Source organism: Carettochelys insculpta, chromosome 9 (genome assembly GCF_033958435.1).
Source record: "Carettochelys insculpta isolate YL-2023 chromosome 9, ASM3395843v1, whole genome shotgun sequence".
NCBI classification, from domain to species: Eukaryota; Metazoa; Chordata; order Testudines; family Carettochelyidae; genus Carettochelys; species Carettochelys insculpta.
The window spans coordinates 27,180,662-27,198,758 of NC_134145.1; the positions used below are offsets into that span (position 1 = coordinate 27,180,662).

An 18,097-nucleotide genomic window follows, 5' to 3' on the forward strand; every position below is an offset into this window, starting at 1 on the left:
ACCCCGGCAATATTAGTATGGGGATCCTCTCCCATTGACTTAAATGGGACATCCCATGTGAATAAAGTTTGCAGTCTGTAAAGCTGTGGGCTTAAAAATAAATATTTTGAGGAAAGAGTTAAACTAGATACTGCTCAGGATAGGTTAATGATGAACTTCTTTCATGTCTTTTCATGTAATCTTGACCTAATACTTGTATATATTTTACCTTGTCGTCCCTATGTGCAACCATTAGACTTCTCCATCTCAGATAAGAAATGAGATAATTTGCTAACTACTGAGATGCTGTGAAAATTCCCAGCAGCTCAGTAAAAAGAAGCTATTCAGCAAGGGTGAATCTGTAATTGTGATGTATTGAGAAAATTCAGTGTTAAATGATCCTTCAACTTGCACTTCTTCATAGTGTGCTATGGAGGATTAGTACGAGTACACTGGCCTGTGATATTAATTATGTAAGAATGCTGGCTGGCTCAGGTGCCAGATGGGTCAGATAGATTACACTTGATTAGCCAGCTGGGTCAGGTGTCTTGATACTGATCATCCTTAAGGGCAGTACTTAAGTACTAGTAGAGGAAGGTGAATTCACAGTGGAGCAGCCGTCTTAGCTTGCAGTGTCCTTGCTGCTGTCCGTTTAATTTAGATCTGTAACAGTATATTACTGTGTAGCTGATTTTATTTATGGCACAGAAATACAGACAACTGATATGGTTTATTGTTCATGAAATTAGACTGTGCTGCAAGGACCAAATTCTAGCCCTTCAGCATGCTGCACAGTCCTTTATCACTGTATAGACCATGAACTGAAACGGCTGGTCCTGGGGACTGTTACGGGTAAGTTGGCAGGGGGAGGAGCTTTCTCCCCTGACTACTGTGAAGGACTGGCTGTTGGCCAGCTGGGGCTTGAATTCCACGTCTTGAATTACATCTTTTTGGAATTATTGGCCACGAGCCTGTCTTTGGCCGTCCCCACTATTCACTCTCACAGCCAGCCAGCTGAGGAAAAGTCCTCTGCTGGAATGCTGAGAAGGTATTTCTTCTTCTGACGTGTTCGTTCCCAGCCCCGAGAAGAAGTGGACAAGCACCATGGCTCAAAAGTTGGTGAAAGGGAGTTGTTGCCTTCTTGTAGGGTACTGGGAAAACATGGCTGCCTGAGATTATTTCCGTAATGAATTACTTAGACCTCTGTGGCTGTGGAGCCCCAAAACAACATTCTACTGCTCCCTAGCGTTCTGGAGGGCTTACATGGAATCATAGAATCTTAGGGATGGAAGCAACCTCTGGAGGTCATCGAGTCCAGTCCCCTGCCCAAAGCAGGACCAACCCTTACAGTACAGTGTAACTGATACAGATTTCTTGGAGCCTAGGCAGCAGGTGGCCATGCTCTCTGTGCATGGAGCCCAGCTGCATTGGAGTTCCTATCATATCACACGGGTGGGAGCAGCAGACTTAAGCAATGGTGAGGCTGGTTGATCTATAACTATCTGAATCCACACAGCAATTTGCTTGACTTTCCAAGTATAGTACCATGGTAGACAGACAACAGAATTTTCTGCAGGCCCAAAGCTTCAGAAATGGCTGTAAACAAACATGCAAGGATTCAGACACCCACAGAGACTTTCTGTGCCCAGCCTGGTTTTTAAGGCTTAGTATTTTGGGGCACAGCTGATTTTTAACTATTATTGTCACAAGGTGGCATTGCCTATATGACTTCTATTTTCAAGTTAATCTTTAAGTACCAAGCCATAACTCCTATTTATATTAGTGGGACTTGTGCATACAGATCAAGAACGATTAGGACAGTACCCTGTGTTCAGTCTTTGCATGCATGTACATACAAGTATTACTGAAGTCAATGCACACAGCAGAGAATTATGCAGCCAGAAGGCCTTAGGATCTTACTAGACTAGTCCCTGATATTGCAGAACTTAAAGTATATCGTCCAGTAACTCCAGCAGAATCTTAAACAAATGCAGGAAACGTCTGCCCACACCTAACATGTATACTGCATGCACTAAGCAAGAATAAAGCTACAATGAATAATAACAAAGTGACTTCTATTTTTATAAAGAAATCAAAATCAGTCACAATTAAATTGCAGACAAAGGAAGAACTGGAATTCATAAAACAGGGTAATGTTTAAAGTGACCAAAGTAAAATCAGTTCAATATTTTTCTGCTGTATTTAAATCCATGAGCCCATATTTTTAAAGTACCCTGGTACTTAATTTTGTTTTCAGTTGTATTTTTTTATTTGAATTATATATGGTGCTGTGATAGGATGTTTCAGAAAATCATAAAGTGCTCCTGCCTGTAAAAACAACGTCCTTTCTTCTTAATGCCAAGAATGCTTTCCCCAAAGCACTCATTCCCTGATCAAGACACTGTAGCGGCTAATGAGGAAAACACTGCAAGTACCTCATTCAAATGTTTTCTTTTGTTCATCTACAGGGAATTTACTCCATAATAGTGAAGAATCCCAGAGTATCAATGAGTCTGAAAGTGCTCATATTCTGCCAAGAATAAAGTTGTAAAGCTTTGTGTGCCAACACTTTAAATTAATCTAAAACAATGCAAAGGGGACTTTGTCATCTTAGAACATTTTTTACAGACTCATTGTTATTGTCTTAATTAATATGAGTGTTTCATATCACTGACGTGGGCTCCTTGTTTTGTTGCCAGTTATAGCATCAGTGGGTGACGTCCCTCTGAGGACAGATGTCCGAGCTGATTGTAGGTAGAGGGGATATCAGTATGGGGCAAGACATAGTTTTGTATGTGAAGTTTTAATAGCCTGTCACTAGTTTCAAAGGTAGATTCACTTACTGGCATCTTCTTCCTTGAATGCCACTTCATGTCCAATGCTAATCAGTTCCATTAGATGGCTCTTACGAAGCAGATAGCACATTAATTCAGCATACAAATGGAGAGAGAATCTTTGATGCTGAAAAAGATTAAAATACCCATGCTTACATTTCAGTTTCATACATAAAACATAAATAATGTGGTAACCCTCCCCCATGCCTTTATGTGCTCTTAGAAATCATCAGATTTTCCCTGTTGAATGGTGTTTAGCATCTACATCTATCGTGAACTTGGGGGGAAAAAAAACATAAAGCCCATAAACAAAATATGCCTGGCAAAAATCATCTTTTTTATTTTTTTTAAAGGCCCTTCATCACAGTTCTGGCCTCGGATTGTCTCCTGAGAAGCAGTATACAAGTTTTTAAAACAACACAGTGCCATACGCCTGAAATAAGCAGTTTTAAAATTTACATTTCTGTATGGCCACACTGCTGTTTGTTATAAACATGTGAAATCCCCAGGTTGCCCAAGATTCCATTTTTACAGGGGATACTGCATCGTTAAGCACTGAAGGAATATAATATAACTATTCAAACTGCTTAAAATATTTTGTAACCATAAATTATTATCCAAAAATATTTTTGAGTAGATATAAAGAGTTGTCAATTCTGCATAGTGAATGCCTCATAAGGGGCTCATTTAAGGTTGAAAACTGAATAAAAGCAGTAAATTAAGAACAGACGTAACCATAGAGAAGCTGTAATCCGCTGCAGATTTCCTTGGTGAATGAAGTATTGTTGTGTGGATTTATCCTCCTTGCTTGTACAGTTAACCAGTCACATCTGTGGCCAAAGTGCTGTCTATGCACCCAGACAAGTTGGGTTCAGTAACCCCATAGAGGAAAGCAAATGCTGGTTTACACTGTACTGATAGAGTGCAAAATAAACTATGCCAACTGTTTCATTGGGATATGCCAGGTTCAAGGACAGATACGATATTGCATCTGTTCTGTGGTGAATTGGGGGTAAAATATTAGAGAACATTTGGAAGAAAAAGCAGGTTTTGCCTAGGATTTTATATTTAGTATAATAGGCCTTGCTGAGGGGCAGACTTCAACAGACTGCCACTGACTCAGAATAAGTGTTTGTACTTTCTAGATATCATAAGGAATGGGAGCTGCTTGAGTAATGTTTGTGAAGGGAAAGACGCTTGTTTATAAATATTCATTTACTGAAATGTAAATAGTTTTATAGGAGTATAAATTGTTGCAAGTTATTTGATTCAATATTATTGTCTCTTCTGCACTATTTGTCACTGATATGTATATAATGAACTGGCAAGGATGGCGTATAGACTTGACAGTGAATCAGTTTACCCTTATTGCTGTTTATTTAACTTTCTGATTACACACCAGTCAGATAACTGATCTCCTTTATCTTGAACAAACCAGAAAAAGGTCAATATGCCTTACATCTTTCTGTTGCTTCTTTGCTTATTCTAGGACTCCATCTTATCACAGGACACTCATTTTGATTTTACATCTGGAGGACTGAATCGATTGCAAAATTTCAGCTTTATCTTATTAACGCAACTTGAAAAAAAACTGCAAACTGTAAGTTTCTTTTCATTACCAAATTCTTTGTAATTAAGACATTTCCCAAATTACATCACCTTTCATTTCATGTAAATAAGCTTCATTCTAATTCTTTCTTTTATATGTATTTTTAAAACAGTACTGCCAAGCCAGGAGGGAAAAATCTTGAGTATTTAAATGATCATCATGTTGTCTAAGTCATTTAAAATCAAATTTTCCTTACCTAGGTATTACAAACATTTCCTAGACATTAAGATTGACGTCTCTTCTTACCTTAATGTTATAGAAAAACCTAAGACATGATGAACCTTTTAGTATTAGAAGTATGCTGAAGTGTCTGAATGTTTCAGAGGAAGACATCAAAGTTCAGTAATGCTGATGGATTTAGCATGCATGTGAACTGTAACAAGCCTGTATATAAAATCTTTCCTGTGCTTCTTTATGTGTGTGTTGGCTGCAAGTTATAACAGCTCAAGATCAGAGGAATGATACTGGCAAAAACCTGGGATCCTTTAATTTAGTAGAGAACTCTGAGAAAGAAATGAAAATGTGAAGTTTGACTTGTTTTGTAACATAAATATTCAAGTTTAAAATTAGCATTGCCACGTAATGGGAAATGAGGTCACAGCTCTCTTGGCTTATAGGGGCAGGGAGCTGCATCCATTTATTCTCCAACGGTATTTTGTCTTGTTGTTCCTCAATAGTCTTTGTATTTGATTCTGAATTGATTTCCCTTTCTTTTTTAATATTCACTTGTATTATGACATTTTCTTAAGAAAAAATTTTCTATAACATATGATATAGAAAATAGGGTGGTTTATTTATAATTTTGTGTTTTTCTTCCAGTGTTTTTCAAGCAGTTCACAGCTTAGAACAATGGCTTTCAGCTAAGGGTATGCAGAGGTCTTCTGGGGGTGCATGAACTAATCTAGATAATTGGCTAGTTTTCCAACAGACTACATAGAAAGCACTTGAGAAGTCAGTACATGCTAAAATTTCATACAGACAGTAACCTATGTAATATATAGAACAGTATAAACACTGCAATCTAAATATAATATTTATATTCCAAATTATTTTTATAAATATGGTAAAAATAAGAGAACATTTTAAAAGTAATAATGTACTCTGACACTTGCATTTTTAGGTCAGATTTTGTAGAAAAAGTGATGTGTGAGGTGAAATTTGGAGTGTTCAAGACAAATCAGGCTCCTGCAAGGGATACGGTCATCTGGAAACTTTGAGAGCCACTAACTTAGAAGACTCATTGTGACTGCTATTTTAAGGCTTCTTCCAAAGAGTCCAGTTGACTTCAGTGGGTTTTGGATCAGGCCCTTACTGAGTGCTGTTAAAAAGAGATTTATGTTTTTTAATTAGAAATATTTGATTTTTTTGGGGGGGGAGGTTGTTGGAATTTACTATGAAGCAGCAACAGCGGTGGTTATCTGATGCTTTCAAAGATAATTTTGAGAAACAGTTGTAGATTGATTTACAGCTATCAAAGGCAGATGAGGGATATGATTTTGAGGGCGATTTTCTCCAGTATGGAGGATATTATTTTTCCCCAGGGAGGTCAGCAAGACTTTGCTGAAGGGATTGTGAGCAACTAATTTTGTGTTCTGCAGCACAGTTACATGTTGTAAAAAGGTTGGGGGTTCACTTACTGCAGCGCATCAAAAACATAAAGGTGATAGGTGAAATTCTCTTTCTTGCAAGTGCTAAGAAATAAGCATTTAAAAGGTCACTTGCACTCAAAAAAGAACATTTATTTAATAAGTAACTTGTTTTGGGAAATGCTGCATTTTTAAAGGTTAAAAAAGTCTCTCACTTGCCGACAGTGTCAGTGAGAAGTAAATCATTGGTGATTGAAAAAATAAATAGAAAAAGAAAAACTGCTTCTGCACATTTCTTACAAAATTCAAAATATTGATTACCTTATTCAGGGTTTCATTTGACTGAAAGCTATTAACAACAGTTTCTCAATAACTTATTGATGCACAGAAGCTTTTTTATGTAAAGATATTTAAGCTATATCTACACTAGAGCGATCTGTCGACATAAGTTACAAAAAAAAATAAAAAAGCTTTTGTTGACAGATTGTGGCCAGACCACAAACCAAATCAAAAAAGTGATCTGTGATGTCAACAGAGAGCAGCCAGGCTGCCCAGCTACTCTCTCAAAAAAATGGCCAAGCGAAGCTCAGAGGCCTGGGCTGCCAAGCACCCCTGAAGCCCTATCTGTCAACAGAAGGCCTCCCCCTGGAACATCCTAACTGGCTTTCTTTTAACATCTGTCGAGAGAGGTGTTCTGCCTCATGTGGGAGTGGCAGAACACTGTTGAGAGAAGTGCAGTGTTCTGTCTATTTACTGTTGACAGAACCCTTGGTAATGTGGATGCTCCATGGGTTTTGTCGATAAAACATCAGTTTTGTTGACAGAACCCTCCAGGGTAGACATAACGTTAATGTCTGTTCTGTTTTGCCTTGATACCAGAGCTCTAGCACATTTTAAGAACAAACAGGTTTGCCTGGCTTTTTACTGTGTATGTGTATTATTCTGTGTACAGAGTTGTCCTAATAAAAATTCCAATCCATATAAATGAAAAAAACCCTCATTTTTTTAGAGGGTTAATGGTGAAGTGGATTATATATCTACTATCTTGCCAAAAGAGAGGCGATAATCATAAAATTCTACCAGTTCACAAAAAAAGGACTGAAAAACTAATAGTTTATCTAATAAAATACTTGGATTATTGAAAGATTTTGCCCAGTGGGGTCAATGTGTAATAATAAATAACATCTTGTGAAGTTAATTTTTTATCTCCTCTTCTGAGTGTTGTTTCAAATTGGCAGTATTCTTTTTTCTTGACCTTTTTTTTTTTTGGCTTATGTAACTGAAATCCTTACAGAATATGGAGGAAAGAAATCTTTCTGTACTATCCATGATTTAACAAGATGTTACAGTTAAGTTCTGTGGTCTAAAACATGACTAGGCTAAACAGAATATTTTTGGTAATATTGGATCTTAATACTGCTTTTGTTGAATTTATTTATTTTGAAGAACGGTTTAAAATGTAATGTAAGTGAAAAACTAAGTTATCAGTCACCTATATAAACTGAGCACTAATGCTTTTTTGGTATAAGATGTGCAGGTAAAATAAAGAAACTCCGGTGTATGCATGGAATTAATAGTTAGAAACTTTTTTCAAGAGAATTTTGTCTCAGATAAAGTCATCCTCCATAATTTGTCTTGCTTTCCATTTGAAAGAGGGCAAAATCTATTTCCTGGGTAATTTTGCACAGCAAAGATATTAATACTTTGGGGTTTAATTGTATCCTGTGTTTAAATACACTGTGGGTGAAATCCTAGACCTCTGCTTAATTGCTGTGAGAAAATAGCCTGATTTCTCTGAGATTAGGCACACGCTTATGTATACTTTGACCCAAGAGTGCCTCCTTCAGAATTAATCTTCTAAGGTAGTGGGATTTGCTTTTGTATGAGCGGTAGACCCATTCATGACAAACGGTGCCTAATAAACCAACTTCACCCTCCAGACCTCTCTCTTGCTGTCAGTTTTTCTTCAACTATTCATTTCACACATCCCTTATTCAATTGCTTATTAGCAAATAAACCTTAAAGGAGGCAATAGGAATAAATTTAATGATTTCTTTTAATTAGAGAGGCCTAAGGTTTAAATAATGCGCTGCGGAAGTGGAAATGTAAAGAATTTCCATCTAGAGCTGCTAAAAGCAGAGAATATCTACAATTGATCCAAACATGCTTCGTTATAAGACAAACTTTCTCATGTTTATTTAAATTTTATGCTCTTCTTCAGGATTTCATTTGATTCGTATTCCATAAAGGCTTCTTCCCCATCAGCTTTATCTGAATTGTTGCTATAATACGTAACGAAAAGTTCTGGTTTTCAAATATTTATATTCGTCAAAGTTAGTCTTGTTTATATTTTTTGTCAATAGAACTTTTTCTTTAAAATGAAGCACTTCAGTTTAACTAAACAAAATGTGTTGAAATGGACTGTCTTATAAACTTCAGCCAAGTACAGTCGTTGATAGAAAAGATGAGGTCCCCAATCTGCAAACCTTTACTCTAGTGAGTAGTTACTACTCATAACAAATAGCACCATTAACTACAAGGAAACAGCGTTTGTGAGCATATGCAGAATCTGACTCGCAGTCACAAATCCTGCAAACATTTGCACACAAAATTTTACTCATGTGAGTAGCCCCATTATAGTCATTACTGTAAATAAAGTTATGCATGTAAATATTTGCTGGAAACTGAAGTTTCAAAAATGGGATTCAATTGAAAATGCACTGGTAAATGCACAGCATCTCTTATTGCCAGAGTGTTTTGTGACAGAGCATTTGTCCCTGTATCTGTATGATAAATTCTGAAGCCATCATACATCTATTCAATGTACAGCTGACCTGCTAAAGGTTTGAGTCTGCTGTTCTTGTGTTCCTGGGTTAGGTGTAATGCTGGAAAAGAAATCCCAGATGCAGAAATTATTTTACTTAAAACTATGGAGTAAAACATAGAAATCAAAACAAAAACATGATTTGGCTTCATTTAATTTATATTATTGCCAACAGACTTTTCTTTACACTGATTGTCATTTATTTTATTTGATTTTAGTCTAGCTATTTGGCTGTCATTATCCAAATATGCGATCAGAAGCAAACTCAAATGAAAGCATATTTTTGTGGTAAACCCTCTAGCTATTGTTATGAGCTATAAGCCTTGGTTGGCTGATATTGAACTACGTAGTCTAGACTCTCATAAGGGAAAAACGGCCTTCATTAAACAAGCCTTTTAATAGCAAGCCAAGCTTGATTAAAATCATATACAGATGAAATCATTTCTTTACAATTCCTTTGTAGTTTGGTGCATCCCCAATAATTCTTGAGTCTTAATAATACTTAGGAGACAGCTGGGGTACTACTTTAAAATTCTGTTGTTATTTCTCGGAAGTCTAAATACATATAATAATTCTGTTCCAATAATCACATCTGTATTAATGTGATACACAAATGTTACAAGGGTTGGGCAAAAGTAAACATTACAGAATATAGGAGTTGTGACTTGCTGCCATATGTGGCATTCCATGAATGAAATCTTAAGTGGGAAAACTTTGAAAGTAAACAAGCAGCATCATGTGTGATTTTTGTTCCTTGTTACCTTTGTTAGTCTATCACAACATGAGTGTCTGGCAAGGGTCCCGACCAACTTTAGTTTTGCTTTTTGTAACACTTGGCTACTACCTGAACTTTGTCAGATTAATTTATAAAGTACTGTTGGTTAATATGATTTTTCCGTTCTCTATATTTACAGATACATTTTAAGATGGAACATTTTTGCATTAAAAGCCTAGGAGACTAGGGAACCCTGTGTATGGCCCCAATCATGTAAGAAAGGGAAAAAGTTATTGGGGTAGTAGATATACCAAAATAAGTCACTTGACTAATTTAGCTTTCTTTATTGCCATGCAAGGAAACATAATCCAACTACAGCATTGATGAGCACCGTCAGAATCCCTGATATAATTTCAGTGTCATATAAAGCTGAGGACTACATGGATGACGGGGTGGGGCATTATAAATCTTCCGTTTACAAACAAAGCAGTAAAACAACATGCAACAGAAATGCCAAATTCCTTTTGGGGAGCAGGGGCAGAGCTGCAGTCACAAATGAAAATAAAAGAAGGAGCCTTTTACATCCTTCCTTTCCAGGATGCCATGACACAATAATATAGCTATACTAAGCTATACTATGTAAGGAGTCCTGAGAGTGCACCCAAATCCATTCTTCCGCTGCTTAGTTCAATAGTTAGGCATCTGAGCCAGGAAGCCACCTGTATATGCTGTGGTGCTACACAGCTTGAGTGGGGAATACATTACTTTTTTCAGATCACCTATTGCTGTCTGACTGTTGAACTGTGCTCAGAGCTGTTCTGTTTAAAGAGTTAGGTGTGGTTAGAACAGCAAATCCTTCGTTGTGTGGAAGAAAATGGAGAATTGAGTTTTAGAAATTTCTTTGCACTCTTCACTGGGATCAAAAGCTAATGTGCTAAAGTAAAAGTTGTGAATCCCAATGAACTATACTGAAGTTATGATCAACCAGTGACAGGTCACGGCAGTGCAGAGAGCAGGTTGTGAATCAACGCAGTTCCAGTCAGTAGGTCGCATGTTATGCAATACTTCTTTTCCCACAAAATATAGAGACATGAGTTTGCCTCCACTAAATCTGTCTGATCTGTAGACCACTACTACTTCTCTTGCAATTTGCAAGTATTGTGGGTATATATACATCCAAAGTAGTTTTTCTGCTGTAAGGTTCAATAAAATATCAAGAAGAAAGAACAAATAGTATTTTGAATTTTTAACTCCACACAGTTAAAGTGCTCTGTCGAGAGTTTGTCAACAAAACTCAGCTGTTCAGCTGGCTGTGTTATACCTCTCTCTGACTATTTGTAACGCCTCTGTCCGCAGTATGTTGTCAACAGAGTGCCTGTGTAGACATTTCTGTTGACAGAGAGGGCTTCTAGTTCCCTGGGCAGCCCTGTTTGCTGAGCTTCCAGTCAGCCATTCTGTTGAGCGAGGGCAGAGCAGTCTGGCTGCTGTCAACGAAAAGTCTTGCTCTTTTGATCAGCTTTTGTGTGTAGATGCTATCTGTCAACAGAGGTACTGCCAAGGTTTCTCTGTTAATAGTGACCTCTGTGGACAGATGCTGCCCATGTAGACGTGGCCTTAGTCAGCATAAATAATCTACCCGATTACACCAGCTGAGGATCTGGCTCCGTACTGTTGAAGAACTGTTTTCTGATAATTGATGTACAGTTGATTTATATCAATTCCATGTTTCTCATATATACATATGACAAATAGTGTTAATCTAAAATATTTCTGGAAGAACAATTTGTGTAGAGACCAAGCAGACCAAAGAAGGATGACCTCTACAGCATTTAAGTGCCTTTTTCAGACAGACAGCTACAGGGGGCTACGCCCCTTTTCCTGACCATGGCTATGGCTACACAAGCCCACGCTTTTTGAAAGGTGAATGATAATGAGACACTTGTGCAGATGCTAATGAGGTGCTGCAATGAATATGCAGCGCCTCATTAGCATAATGCCGGCCACAGTGGTTCGAAAGTGTCACTTTGGAATCATGTGCCACCCCTGTAGACAGGGACCTTTTGAAAGTACCCTCAGTCGACAAAAGCCCCTTATTCCGAAAACCAAAGCCGAAGTGTCTCAGTAGCATCCCACTTTCTAAAGGCGGGGGCTAGTGTAGACATAGCCCATGTGACTAGAATGTTCGGCCAACCAGGTGATTGGCTGTAGTTTAGAAAACGTAAGTTAAAATCTAGGTGGAGCCCTGCGGTTGCTGCATCATCCACACCCTGAAGAAGGCAAAGGAGGGTCAAAGATGTATGTCGGGCTGTTTTGAGAGGTAGACAGAGAAGACCCTTCCTCCATGACTGCTATAAGAGTCCATCTATTAAGTTAGATCTGTGTTCAAGTAGTTTACAGCTCCCACTTGGACTTATGCATCCTCTATTTCATTATGATCCATCTGAGGATTAAAGCCATAGTGTGTCAGCATTGAATCTTACTTACCCTGAGTATTCTTCTTTATAGTACATTAAATTTTTGAGAGGACTCTTTTGAAACAATATTTCTTTTTATTTCCTTCCTGTTAGATCTAATATCTCTGTTGTTGGTAAACTCAACCTTTCTAAAAACCAGCCTTCTATCTAGATATATCTATAAGATGTAATATATTTTTAATTTAAAAATAAAAAACTTTGTTTTCATTTCCAACTTAACCACTTGTTTCTTTATAAGTTCATAAATACTAATGAACATAAATGGATTGTTGCACAAAACTGGAAACCAAATATTTCCTTGTGACTATATACAGCACCTCTATCTTAAGATGTAACACGCATACCTGTGTTCTAACCTAACATTATTCTATTGAGAACCATGCTGTTTAGGAGCTTGTTATTCTATGTCCTTGATTTCATGTTCAGAAAAATGTCACCATCATCTTTCAGCCCCATCGTCTTCTCACCAGTAACTCCATGTTCGTGACACTTGGAATTGGGAACTAGCAGTCTGGAAGCTTTGTACAAAGAATGTAAGAAAAAAAAACATACAAAACATTCTGAACAGGACCATGATCTCTGTATCTTTCAATAGCAGTTACTATAAATTATCTTTAATACACTATAAAATTTGAAATCCAATTAATTGATCAAATCATGTCTAAGAAAGTTTGTAGATTGCCTTGAATACTGTTCCACACTACAAATTATTGTCTTATCCAAAATCCTAAATTTCTCCAAGACACAAAATAACCCAAATTTCTGTCATCTGCAAAATGGAAATATTGAATTGTTTCAACCTGTATACAGTGTGCATTTATAGAGAAGGGGAAACCTATACTGCTTAAAATAATATAAAATTAAAATACAAAGTAGAGGCCTCTTTCAGATTCTTGATACTCTCCCTTTTAAATTTTGGTGGGGTTTTTTTTGTCATAATGCCGTGTACTAACTTATTATGGAGCACTCAGAATATTTTTAAAACCTCTACACATGCCATTTTAATGCACATACTATTCCATTAATATTAATGTGTTTTTAATAAAACTAATAAATGAGTCTGTCCAACAGGAAGGTGTATCTTGAGAATACACGTACCCTAGTTTTAATCCTACATTTTTAACAGCTCTTTTTATAACTTTGAGCATTCTCCTCTCACTTCTTTAATTAAATGCACTGAGATTCTGCCCTAGGTCCTTTCTCATTTTGATTTGCCATTGGGGTAGTGAGTGGGTTGGTTGCCTTTTTTGGATGTAAGTGTATATGGGGGACATCCAGTTCTTTATCTTCCTCAATTGATTTTCTGATATATTTCCCATCCATATTTCAGCTCATGGTTATAGCTTAATCTCCTTTTACTATATATAGCCAACACTAAAAAACAAATGCATCCCTGGTTGATTGAAGTCAACAGAGGGACATCAACAGCAGGGGATTAATTTAGGCATAAGTGTACATCCTCCTTTTATTATGATCATGGTGATTTATTATTCGTGACTGATAGTGTTCACAATATAATGTTTTCTAAATGTGAAAGGGCTTTGCCCCAAAGAGACAAAATAAAAGGGGACAGGTAAAGGGTAACAGGGATCAACAAATGATAATGGCCAAGCAATAACTGGTCATATTCTGATCATACAGAACTTTAATGACACAATGATTGTTGTGCCATTACAGCCGCGTCTACACGAGCCGGCTACTTCGAAGTAGCCGTGCCAACTTCGAAATAGCGCCCACCGCGTCTACATGTGGTGAGCGCTATTTCGAAGTTGAAATCAACGTAAGTCGGCGAGATGTCGAAGTCGCTATCCCCATCAGGAGATGGGAATAGCGCCCTACTTCAACGTTGAACATCGAAGTAGGGCACGTGTAGCCGATCCGTGTCCCGCAACATCGAAATAGCGGGGTCCTGTAGGGTGGCCATCAGCTGAGGGGTTGAGAGACGCTCTCTCCAGCCCCTGAGCTCTATGGTCACCGCTTGCAGCAGCCCCTTAAAGCTCCCTGCCCCCTTATTTCCTGTGCAGGAAGCTGAGAGCTCGTGCAGGCAGCAGCACTGCCACGTGCCCAGCCTGCACGTCTCTCTGCAGCCCCAAGCCACCATCCTACACCCCATGGCAGCCAGCCAGCCCCCCAAGCGCCCCCAGGGCACCCCCGCCCAAGGGGAGCCAGGGCTCCCAGTTTGGCAGCCAGCCGGGGAAGAGGCAGCGGGGCCCATCCTGGATGGATGCCAAGATCCGGGACCTGCTGGGGCTCTGGGGTGAGGAGGAGGTGCTCCAGGTAATGGGGAGCAAGAGGCAGAACGCGGATGCGTTCGCTCGGCTGGCCGAGGGCCTGGCTGCCCGGGGTCACCCTGCCCGCACTCCTGACACGTCAGGAGTAAGGTCAAGGAGCTGCGGCAGGGTTACGCCCAGGCCCGGGACACGGCCAGCCGATCTGGGGCCGTCCCCGCCACTTGCCCCTTTTACAAGGAGCTCAGGGCCATCCTGGGCCTCCGGTACACCTCCTCCCCCCCGGCCACTCTTGACATCTCGGCCGACGAGCCCCAGCACGCCCTGGAGACGGAGTCCGCCCCGGAGGCAAGCCCTGCACCACAGGGGCTCCCCCAGGAGCCCACCCCTGGGATGCTGGAGGAGGAAGAGGGGGAGTCCTCCAGCGACAGGGAGCTCTGCATCACCCTCCCATCCCACAGCTCCAGCAGGGCGTCCACCCAATGGGTGTCCCCCGACCGTGGGAGCGGACCGTCAGGTATGTACCCCCCCGGTGCACACCTCCAGGGTTGAGGGGCGGGGACAAGAGACATGACCAGGGCCCTCCACACGCCCAGATGACCATGGCCCCAAAGACAGCAGTGGCATGTCCCTCAGAAGAGTGCATCTGCCCCTGCCCCCCAGCAGGACAGTGCCATGCCCCATCCCTGGGGATGGGGGGAGCGGAACCTAGGGTCCCCAGGGGGGAGGGAGTGGGACACCCATCAGGAGCAGCAGCATCTCTGGGGGACAGGGATGGGGAACCAGCAGCAGAGGGGTTGGGGGACAAGGGCCACGGGGCAGGGCCCACACTAACGGCTGTCTCCACTCTTGTTCCCCCCGTGTTCCGCAGCTGCACCATCGGAGGGCCCGGAGAGTGCCGGCGAGGTGTCCGTGGTCCTGGAGAGCCCACCGGGGCCATCCTAGCAGGCCAGCCCCTCGGCGGAGCACCGACCAGCCCCAGGACGAGGCCGACAGAGGAGCCACCCGCGGACAACCACGGACCCCCAGCTGCTTGCGACCCTCCAGCGTCAGCTGGAGGTACCGGAGCGGTGCCTGCGGGTGGAGGAGCAGCGGCTAGAGCTCCAGGAGCGAGCGCTGGCCTGGCGCCAGGAGGCTTGGGGGGCCTTCATGTGCACTTTCGACTGCATTGCACAGCACCTGGCCCCCCTGCCACGCCACCCGCCGCTCCACCTGCCGTCCCTCCACCGTCTGCCACCCTGGGGCCTGCCGTCGAGGGGAACCATGGGCCTGCAGACACCGGCCGGCCATATTTGCCGGTTCTTCTGGCCCCCACCCAGCCTCGACCAGGGCTGTGGCTGAGACGTGGGTCGCGTCCCCCAACACCGGGCGCTGGACATTAGGGTGCGGGGCCGAGGACATGGCCCCCCCTCCTTTGTACATATTCCCCCATTTGTAAATAGTTTTTGTCGGACCCCTGTTTTAGTAGCTGGTCCCCCATGTACATAGTTCCCCCCTTTTCTTCTGCTAATAATAAGGTTGCACTGTTTTGTTTGAAACAACATTTCCATTTATTTCAAAGAAAAGTGTGGGGGTGTGTGCTCTCGGGTGCTCTGTGGTGTGGGCATGGGGGCAGGGAGTGTTGTGGAGGATGGGGGGGTGCAGTGGGTGGCTCATCTGCAGCTGGTCCTGCCAGCGTTCACCCCACAGCCTGCAGGGCCTCCCGGACCCGGATCCCCTCAGGGTCGACCTGACAACTGGGGGCAGCGGGTGGCTGGATGTCGGCCCTGCCAGCCTCCACAGCCCAGCCCTGGAAGAAGGCCTCTCCCTTGCTCTCCACCAGGTTGTGGAGTGCGCTGCACACGCCCACAACCTGGGGGATGTTGGTGAGGCCTGCATCCAGGCGGGTGAGGAGACACCTCCAGCGCCCTTCGAGGCAGCTGAAAGTGCGCTCGATCACCTGGTGCGTATGGTTCAAGTGCATGTTGAACTGCTCCTGGCTGGGTGTGACATGGCCCGTGTAGGGGTGCATGAGCCAGGGCCAGAGGGGGTACGCCGTGTCTGCGACGACGCAGAGGGGCATGGTGGTGTCCCCCACAGGGATCTCCCACTGGGGGATATAGGTCCCCACCTCCAGCCAGCGGCACAGGCCCGAATTTCTGAACACCCGGGCATCGTGGGTGCTGCCAGGCCAGCCAACATAAATGTCCAGAAAGCAGCCCCGGCTGTCCACCAAGGCCTGGAGGACCACGGAATGGTATCCCTTCCTATTGAGGAAGCATCCTCTGCTGTGCTCCGGGGCACAGATGGGGATATGGGTCCCATCCAGAGCCCCACAGCAATTTGGGAAGCCCAGGCTGGCAAACCCCGCGATGGCAGCATCCGGGTCCCCAAGCCGCACGAGCCTGTGGAGGAGCAGGGCATTGATTGTGCGGACGACCTGCAGGGGAAGGACATGACAGAGCACCGGTGAGGGGTGTGCAGGGTGTGTCTGGCCCTCCACCCCTGGGCTCCCCCCCTGAGGGCTCCCCCCCAGGGCTCCCCCCTGGGCTCCCCCCACGCTCCCCCCCCCCGGGTCCTCTTACCTCCATGAGGACAGCCCTGACGGTGGCCTTGCCCACACCAAACTGCTGCCCTACAGATTGGTAGCTGTCTGGAGTGGCCAGCTTCCAGACAGCAATGCCGACCCATTTCTTGACAGTGAGGGCACATCGCATGGAGGTGTCCTGGTGCCGTAAGGCAGGGGTGAGCCACTGGCAGAGCTCCAGGAATGTCTGCTGGCTCATCCGGAAATTCCGGAGCCAGCGGTCGTTTTCCCACTTGCCGAGCACCAGCCACTCCCACCAGTCCGTGCTCGTGGGGTAGCTCCACAGCCGGCGGCGTGTGTGGCGGGGGGGGGGGGCTGGGAGGGCAGCAAGGTCTGGGGTTGCTTCCTCATCCCCTGGGGGCAGTTCATCTTCCTCAAATAAAAGATGGTCAGCTGCCTCCTGCATGGCACTAAGCAGGGCAAGCACTGCTCCTCCAGGGGCGGGTGTGTGGACCTCTGGCTGCTGCTGCTGCTGCTGCTGCTGGGGGTCCATGCTGCTTCCACGGGTTGTGCGTGCTTGTGGCTCTGCAGACCGCGTGTTGTACAGGCTGCATGTGTCTGGGAGGGGCCCTTTAAGGGAGCGGCTTGCTGTTGCCCGGGAAGTGCTAGTCTGCCCTGTGACTCTGTCTGCAGCTGTTCCTGGCACCCTTATTTCGATTTGGGCTGCTTTGGAGTGTAGACGCTCCCCTGCAGCGCCTACTTCGTTGTAGTGCTGCCCATCGTCGACGGCACCAGCCCTGGAGGACGTGTAGACACTATTCATAGAAATAGCTTATTTTGATTTCGCTACATCGAAATAAGCTATTTCGATGTAGCATCCCCGTGTAGACGTAGCCTATAGGTACATGGAGGTAGCATAGTAGAAGTGACTATTGAGAAGATATTTGAATGAGAAGTCATAGGTGTCCTTGAATTAATTTAATTAGGGAACAGCTGGAAAGAGGTTGGGAAGCCATTGGTTGCAGAAGCAGGCTGCAGTGGAATGGAGGACACTGAAATGAAAAGGGCACAAGGCAGGTGAGTAGGAATGGTCAGAGTCATTCAGAATTGTAAAAACAAGGACAAGAGGTTGGAACTTGATACAAGAGAGGAAAATTGCAGAGGTTCAAAGGGGGATGGATGTGGGGGGATAACATGGTCAGAATGATAGGGAAGAAATGGTCATTTACCGTAGCATTCACTAAATTCGAGGCGCTTTCTATACACCGAAGAGCATACAGCTCCAGTTCTGAGGAGCTCATACGTAAGGAATGTAAAAGACTTAATAGGTCTCCTGGTCCAT

The 18,097-nt window shown here is 43.1% G+C and overlaps 1 protein-coding gene across 2 annotated transcripts in view; it reads left to right on the forward strand.

Annotated features, from left to right (window-relative positions):
• The window catches only part of ADGRL2 (adhesion G protein-coupled receptor L2), a 530,684-nt gene that overhangs the window by 191,828 nt on the left and 320,759 nt on the right, over window positions 1-18,097 (forward strand). For both annotated transcript variants that reach the window (XM_075002830.1, XM_075002833.1), the window contains one exon: window positions 4,303-4,413. The gene's annotated coding sequence lies outside the window, so the exon portion shown is untranslated. The remainder of the gene's footprint in view (window positions 1-4,302; window positions 4,414-18,097) is intronic.